The following is a 9,205-nucleotide window of genomic DNA, read 5'->3' on the forward strand; positions in this document are numbered from 1 at the left end:
TGAACCGCACCCGGCGTGCGAGGGAGCGGGCGGCCGCGGCCGCCAGACGCCTCCGGTGACGGGGGCAGAAGTATTCCCCGGCACGACTTCATTTTTCTCCCGGTTTGTAATCCCCTGCTGCCACCGCAGGCTTTCCCAAGGATTCTTCCGACTCCTGAGCCTTCTCGGGGGTGGCGGGGGAAGGGAGCATGCCACCTTCTCACCCTGCTGCCCAAACAGGGCATCTATCGACCAACACACCCACCACAGTTACTCGATAAACAACAGCTGGCGGCCTTGAACGGGCACGGCTGAATATTAAGCTACGAATCACCATGGCGTTTCTTCAGCTGATGCTTAAGGCTCAGCCAAAGACAAAGCTCTTGGTGCTAGACATTGTACCAGAACAGGGAATGAGAATGTCCCTGCTTTAGACCCAGGGTTGCCACGATATGTCAATGTTGGCCGAGAAGATTCCTTGAAATCTGTTCAACCCCAGGGGTATTTTTGGAAGTCTGACTTCTCCGCTCCTCGATTTCTTCAGTCTCAGTGCCACAGTAGGTCCTCATGCCCTCACGTAGAAGCTGGCTCTGGACAAGACATTCTGTTCAAGGTACTTCTGCAAAGGCCATGACTGTTACATAGTTAAGTCCAAGCCACGTAGTTTAATAGGCTGATCGCAGCAGCACGAAGCCCTACAAAGGCTGCAAAACACTAACGACCCACCTGCTAAATAAATTTTACTGGGTTGATCTCCAAACTCTTGTGGAAAGATTGCTTCCAGTACTTGAGTTAGCTAGCGTTCAGGTAGCTCAAATATTTCCATAGCATGCTGCAGTCACATCTGTAATTTCTCCCTTGCTTGCAAGAAGAAGTTGCAGAACAGGCCAGCGATCAGGCAACAAACAGTTTTCAATTCAAAGAAACAAAGCTGAATGACTAAAAGTATGTGCTGAAGTTATAACCAATACAAAGAGTTGTGCATGCACTTCTTCCTCATTATATTGTGATTTCTTTCTCCATTCATTTATATGCTTCTCCTGAGCCCTCCCACACTGGATACTTTCAGAATCCCTTTCTTACCGATCTGCACCTTCGTTTACCACCCCCCTGTTTCTGTGTCTCCCTGCTCCTCCATCCAGAAGTCTCTCTCATCCCTGAGACATAGCACTGCCCCTTTTGTATTCCAAAGTACCCAAGCTCTGGGTTTCCCTGTCCCACTAACTACACCAGGCACAGGAATGCTCCTTTGAGATTGCATACCTTTTGACTTTTGCTACCATAGGAAGGAAAAAGTTTCTCCATCCACAGCTTTTCTATCTAAAACAACCCTGTGTTAAGCTGGACACGACTTTGTTCACTTGGGACACTGGCTAACCTCTTATTGGGCTGTCATCTCTCAGACAAGCTTTCATACTCACTTTCCCTGAAAGCCAAACAGGCAGGTCAACACAGCTTTAGGACACTTGAGAAAGAGCGATTGCTAGTTGTGGTTCTGCCCTAACTGTCCTCTCAGTCAGGAGGCCTCCTCAGGCCACGGTGGCCACTTATAACCAGGATTTGACTTCAGTCAGAATTAAGCAAGTCACTTAAGTTTTGCAAAGAAAGCCAAACCAATCACCAATGCTTCAGCACAGCTTCCAGTGAAAAGGCACGATATCGTTGCAGCATGAGAACAGTGAGAAAAGCTCCTTGTCAGCAGTACAGAGGTGGGGAACAGCATCCCCCCAGGGCAAAGGCCTCCACACCTGTGGCATATTCCCTCAGAGAAAATGTGCTGTAAACCGCAATTTCAGAACTGACACATCCCACTCTTTGTGATCCTTCACTGTTTCGCTGGCTACCTCATTTCAATGTCATACTAGCTACATGCCAGCAAGTGGGGTTGAAAGTACCCTTTGACCACTGAGAACTGTTATTCCACACAGACTTTACACCAACGCAGACCTTGATAGAAGCTGCTACTGCAAACTGAAGATAGCACCTCCAGAGATAATAAGAAAGAAAGGCTACAGGAAGAGCAGTGTGCAGTTTCTGCTTTTATAATGAACAAACAACAAGTTTGATTAGATGTTTTTTGACGAGACTTGCAGTCTTTTCTGCATGCTTTCCTACCCTCCAAGCAAACAGACTCTATGGCTGTAGAGGAAAACCCCTGAAAACTGCTAGCCATGATCTCTTACCCTTACGAAATAATAGAACATCAGAGCATTGCACGGTCTCTGTTTTTTCATAAACACAGTTGTACAGTCGATTTACAAAATGTCAAATTAAGCTCCATTGGGATTTCTTTGTTTTTAAATGACGGAATTTCCTTTGCAAGTAACTCTAGAATAACCAAGCTTCCAGAGCTTAGAAATGGCAATTCTTCTGCCAGTTTTTTCACCCTCCAAGACAGTCTCTCTTCAGATCATCAGGAGGACTGTTACTCATTGCTGGACAATGTTATCTTTTGGGACACCAACCTGTTTTGGTCCTCTGGGCAAGGCTGAATCTTCTATGCTGTAAAAAACAATCCAAGCCCCTGACTGCGTTGCAAGGCAGACAGGTATTTCTGAAACTGTTTAGAAAATTCTTCCATCCTGTACATATTTCCCTAAGCAAATATTTAACTTACTAAAGTATTAGAGATAATCACTATAATTTACTTTAAAGACATAATTTCAATTTCCATTTAAAACCACTTTATTAGTTCACCATTTAAGACATACTCAGCTGAAGCATCACATAAAATTGCTAGTGTAGATGCAAATATCTTCTTTTAAAAATTGCCAAATAACACTGATTTATAATACAGCTATGTCAAATAAAGAGTGGAAGTTAGTAGTTTCAAAGTCTTTTTTGGCATGCTTTCTTAGCAACAAAATTTGTTTTATTCCAAAAACTAAAAAATGTCAAGTATTTTGTCTTGGGTACAGTGGGTTTTGTTTTTACTGTTCACACTTTTTGCATGTATGAAAGAGATCTGTTACATAGTATTTCAAAACATTAATAATATCTTTTCCACAAATATCAATAGCACTGCACAAGAAAATCAACTTTTCCTTTGAATTGTATTCACAGAAGTTGAACAAACCTAGTAGGGAATCTACTTCGGTATCTGAGTCTGAGTGGCTCCTCCAACATTTCCTAGGACACCAACAGTTACTACAACAGAACTAGAAGGCTATTATTTTTCAGGAAATATTCAAATATAAAAGACCTAACATGCTGTAACTGCACTAAGTCTGAAGGATTCGAAGAACAGAAAAGCAAGTGAGAAGCAAGCGAAGGCAATTGGTTCCTATCACCAACCCAAGAAAAAGGCCAGTTACAACACACAGTCTTCATTGGACTATTCACAGATCTGTTCAGTTAGAGGAAAGCAAACAGCATCACAGAAACAAGCATTTTCCAAGGGAGTTTTAAGTCATACCGAAGCCAATGATATGTGGTAGCAAGAAAAGGCTCCAAAATTACAGGAGGAGCTGCTGCTGATTATACTAACAAGGAGTTAATTTAAAATGTGAGAACAGCAGACAAGTTATTTATCCAAGATCTTTTAACTCAATACCATAAGGAATAGGAACATGGAGTACTCTGTCAGGAGATGTATTAGGTCCAGCAGGGAATTTGTTAGTATTTTACATCTAAAGCCTCAATTTGGAGGATTGCTCTCTTTGGCATCTAGTAAAGTCATGAATACAATAAAGTTCAGAACTTTACTGAAAAATCAATTTACAAAATCACAACAAGAAAATCTATTATGTGGTTTAAAAAAGAGCTAAACACCTCTGCTGCAAGCATGAGATAAATAGCAAGGTATCAAACTGGGTCTACTGAGATTGCCAAAGTAGCAATAAAGTAGTTCAAGTCTCCTTTAACCCTCATCTCTCTCAAAGAGAATATGAGGCACCTCTTAACATTTGCAGTGGGTATAAGGCAGGGATTGCAAAAAAACAACAAAGCCTGGCCTTGAAGTAAACCTTCTTAGGAAACACTGGCCCTTCTTCCCAGAAGAGCATCATGCTAGTTTAGTCTCTGTTCTTCTAACGCTCTGTTTTCCAAAGCTAAAACAAGAAAGAGAAGCCTCAAACTGTCCATGAGGACTAGGTGCTTAAAAAAACAATACGTATTCTAAGACCCAACATTTGGTTGAAAAAACAACTTTGATAAAAAGTGCTTAATCCACCTCAAAATAATACTGAGGGACTCAATTTCACTCAGAGCTACAGTTGTGCAAAACCTGAAGAAAAGTTGAACCAATTACACTCAGTGGAAATACTCAGTGAGAGTCCCAAAGCCTGCAGTGCCTAAAGATGCTGCATATGCAGTATGAGCTAAAACCAGAGACTAATTTGCTTTTTTAACATTGAGGCTACATACATACCTTTGCCATGTGAGAGGATCAGCTGAACTGGAGTAAACACGCATTCGTTCCAGGAAGATGGACTGGATGGTCTAGCCTTTAGCGCATGTCAGTCTGCAGCATGATAATGTGGAAACATTGCTCCCCTGTCAGTGAAATTTTTTTTTTTCTTGAAAATGTTCAACAAGCGTTGATAACACCACCTACATCCCCAATAAACTCACTCAGAACTGTTGGAATAGCTGTCCATAAAACAGGACAAAGTCACCCCCAGCAGAAGCAGATGGAACTTTACTGAAATGGTGGCAAGTGCATCTTACACAGCAGTTACAGAACTGATTGCCTCAGGGATTATACATTTGCTCACACAAATCCTACCATAAACATCTGAATGGGTTGTAAAGATACAAAGCAAACTAGATCATTTCATTTCAATCATGCCAATCTTCCCCTGCCTAATTTTGGCTCCTTTCTCTCAAATTTGACAAATTTAGGCATTTTCTAATAACTGTAGAATATAAGCAAGCCTTTCGGTAAGGAGTGTGTTCTTCAAATCCCAATCTCAATGTTTGAAACTATACAATCCTAAGGCCTCGGTCCTACAAAGGACTCCATGCTGTACGCTTCAAGAATTCTACTGCTTCTTAAGGAGTCCTTAAAAATGTCTTCATTGTTTAAAATACCTTTCCTCGTATTCCAGTCTCTTTACCATGCTACTGCTGTCTCTACATTCCAGTAGAAAACTGCTCTCTATATTCCTTTTCCAGCGGCGTGGAACCTATAACAATTAGCAGTTTCTGCTTGTCTCTGCTCTGCCTCATTTTTTTCTCCCCTGCCAGCTGCTGCTTATAAAGTAGATACCTGTCCAATGCTTAGATCAGTTACTCAAAAATAAATTAAATTAAGTGCTATTTTTTAATGGGCATTCATTTGAGGAAAAAATTCATTGCATTCTAATATATTTCATTTGATGCAAAGCAAGTGTATTTTAATAAATAATTAATATTAACAGAACACAAAATTTAGTGGCCTAATACTTTTAGAAACATGAATACAATGAGATAGGATGTACGTGCACACGCATGTACTCAGCTGTATTGTATTTTCAGATTCCCATTATTACAATATTCCATATCATCTCTGATCTATGAAAGTTCCTGCCTGCACCAGGACAGAAGAGAGATTTCTTGCTAATGTATCTCTCAGTAAATTAGATAAGGAAAAGCAGAAAAGAGCATACCATATACTCCTCACTCTGTAATTTGGTCAGTTATGCAAATAGAAGTAACACCAAAAAGTAAAGACTTATGGAAAATTATCATCTGCAGTTCTGTTTCTTTTTAATTTACCCTGAAAAAAATTAGGATCCATGGAGACAGAACTGCAGGAGTGGGTCTACATTGGGTATATATGTCCAAGCAAAACCTGCAAGTTTTCTATGTGGCTACAATTCCAAAGCACTGTCCAAGGGAGAAGGCTGAAATACAGGCAGTCCACAAACAGTCCTAGCACAAGCAAGGATCCTTGCAACCCACAAAATACATAAGCATTTTACAGCATTTAAAAATCATAGTGATAAATTCATTCTTTGTGGAAGTATAAGTCAGTCCCTGGGCACCACTTGAATTCTGGTACTGGGCAACAAGAGAAGTAGGGTCCACAGGCAGAACAAGCGTGCAGAGAAGAGCATCGGTGAACGTGGGCCTGGAAACAGGCTCTGCAAACTGAACATGGCGCTTTGAAATCCTCGAGATGCTGCTGAGTCGTGAAGCACGTGCACTCTCCTCCCTACCCCCAAAACATTAAGATGCATCACTAGACTCGTTCCTAGTACTCATTTGGCCAATGGCCTCAGTGAGAAGATCATTAAGTCCCTGTTGAAAATGCAGATTTGCTACAGAAACTCTATAAAAAGTAAATTAATTTTAAAAAAAAAAAAAAGAAAGAAAATCTGTAAAAAGCAAATGTTTCTTTCATCTGTTCCTGTCTTCCTTATTATTTCAGTGTTGGATGTAGAAGAGTAGATAAATCTCATTTTATATCTGTGACACAATTCCCAGCTGTGGTTTCCTCAAGTCCTTCGAAAGCAGCTTTTTGGCAACTTAAAATGATTTGGCACCATCATAGTCACAGAAAATATATTTTATTCCTGAAAGGATTATTCAAAGTTTAACTGGCTGTAAGAGTGCTACATCCACTGAGACTCTTAGAAATCGATTCTCTGCTGCCTGATGTACACCCCTCTCACACATTACGGAAATTTCCTCCAGTATCCTCAGTTTGGAAACTGTCAGCTTTTTTTCCTTTCTTCCACCCCACAGAGCAATTATCTCAGTGAGAGAGAGAACTGGAAACCAAGAGCTTGTCCAAGTCACTTGATGAAATGATGGAGAAGGCATGGGATTTCTGCGATGGCAGTGGAGCACAGGCTATGCACTGCCAAAAAACAAAGGTACAGCGATAGGTATTGTGGCAGTTTTCATGACTGGGACACTCGTTCATGGGAACCGTACTGAAACTCCAGTTTTAAGTCTCACTTAGGCTTGACAGCCATAATTCAGCTCTGAGTCTGGATCCTCCTACACTGAACCCAAACCACTGCTACGGGGTGAAATCCATTAAAATCCTCAAACAGCTTTTCCATTGAGACTGTGACACAAAAGTGTTTCCATTTCAGTATCTCCTGAGTAAGTACCATTTATTTTTACAGTGCGCCTCCAGCATTTCCCACACATTTACCAGCTGAAGAGAGAAATCCTCAACCCCATCCTGAATTTATCATCACAACACCTGCTCTCTGTCAAAGCTCACTGAGGACCCCAAACAAACCATCGTCAATGGGCCTCCAACCACTTTGCAATTTTGTGCTGCTTTTCAGCATGCCAGGCAAATCCCAAACAGTCTAACCCACAACCAGATGGTCAATACACAGGGGAAGACACCCACAGACTTTAAAAACAAACAAACAAACAAATAAATCAGAATTACCAGTACTTAGTGTCTGGTTGTGTTGCAGCATTTAGGCCAGGACCTTAAAAAAAAGCCTGAGAAGACATTCGCAATGTAGGAACCCGTTCCCAACCTAGAGTTTATTTCTGCCAACAGGTTGAGTGGGGGGCAGCGGGGGGAATAAATCTAAAAAGTACTTCCTCCCCCCGCTCCACAAATGCATTATTCATAAAAGCCGGGGATTTTTTTATTACCTGGGGATTTCATTTTTATTATGTTCAAAGGATTGTTTCAGTGAGCACTCACTCCCCTGCAGGCAAATATGCAGTGTTTTTTTACACTGCAGTATAAATTACAGGGAATATCTAAATAATACCGGCAAAACCTCAACAAAATCAAATGGCCAAAAACATTAGGGACAAATTGCCCTTGCACAATTTATTCCATTGTTTGGTGGAACTCCACAGAGAATCTGAGGCCCCTGGTATACTGGATCTAAATTGATTTATTCTTACTATCACGGGGAAGTCCATAAACTACTCCTTTGCATAAGTTATACCTACATTAAAAAAAAATCCTAACAGGCTACACAAATGGCTATTTTTCCTTAACTCCTGAACAGAACGACTTCTACAAAGAGGTGCGGGGCATTAAGATATATGTAGTTATTCTCATAAATCTGGTTAGTGAAGACAAGGAATAACCACAGTTTAAAACAGAGAGAGAGAGAGAAAACAATGCTTATTTTTACTCTCAGCAGAACATATTTCTGATGCTACCTCTGCTTGTTGTAATCACATTTCCAATCTGAATCACAAATACTCCAGTAATCTATCTTGTTCTAAACAGCCAAAATATTTATTTTTATTTGACCTCCTACTAGGTGCATTCATGGGAAAACAAATGGATTCTACTTGGGGCATGTCCATTTGTGCCTGTATCCCAGAAACCTGAAACCAGGCCAGCATTCTTCTGATTGAATAAAGCTGAGTTGTCTGGGTTAAATCTGTTGTCAATATGCCTTGCTTATACAGTGAAATAGTTTCTTGTTAAGCAAGACAGAGATTTACTGTAGGCAAGATACAGACTTCAAATGCATCAGCATTGAAGGGAAGGATAGAAATGTATTAATTCTTCAAGAAACACCGGATAAAAGTACTGTATACCTTAGCAGGAAGCTCTTATTCTATGAATAATCATGGTCTTGAGTCAACAGACTTTGCCTACTTAAGCTATCTCTCGCATCAGAATCCAATTATAGCAAAGCCTACAGAAAACAGGTTTGGCACACTTTAATATTTTAGTATTGATCTAATTTAGCTCTGGTTTCAATTACAACGGGGAGCATTTTATCAAGAGATAGACTTTGTTTGTTGGACTTTAAATTGCTTTTTTCCTTATTGTCTCTGATCTCACTATCTGGGTATTTTTGTCACGCTTATTGCTGCAGTTTTAGAGGTTTCACCCATTTTACTATGAACTTCTTTACAGGAAAGAAATCAAATCCAGCTTCTCTAAGTAAAAAGGAGTCAACTCAATACATTTAAAAACTGGGCTGGGGTTTCTGTAGCAACCATTCCACAGTGATGCAACTGAATTTGACATCAAAGAACAAATGTATCAAGTCATCCTGACAACTGAAATACTTGCTGTAAGAAGAATGCATACATATATCTGGAACAAAGACGGATTATCCTAAGTAAAATGAGCATTTTATTTAGTAATATATGTATACCGTATCATCCTACTTGAGGCATCTTTTCTCCCATCAACGTGCATAACTGCCACAAAAATTAGCTGAAGTTATCCACAGAAACTGAGAGGAGAATAGACCTCTTTATTTAGTTTTCAGATGTATGGAAGAATTATCTCATTTTCCATTTAATGACATACAGAAGATATATGGAAGTAATTTTCTTTCTTCCTGCT

The sequence above is a fragment of the Pygoscelis adeliae genome, unplaced genomic scaffold, assembly GCF_000699105.1.
Source record: "Pygoscelis adeliae isolate BGI_AS28 unplaced genomic scaffold, ASM69910v1 Scaffold155, whole genome shotgun sequence".
NCBI classification, from domain to species: domain Eukaryota; kingdom Metazoa; phylum Chordata; class Aves; order Sphenisciformes; family Spheniscidae; genus Pygoscelis; species Pygoscelis adeliae.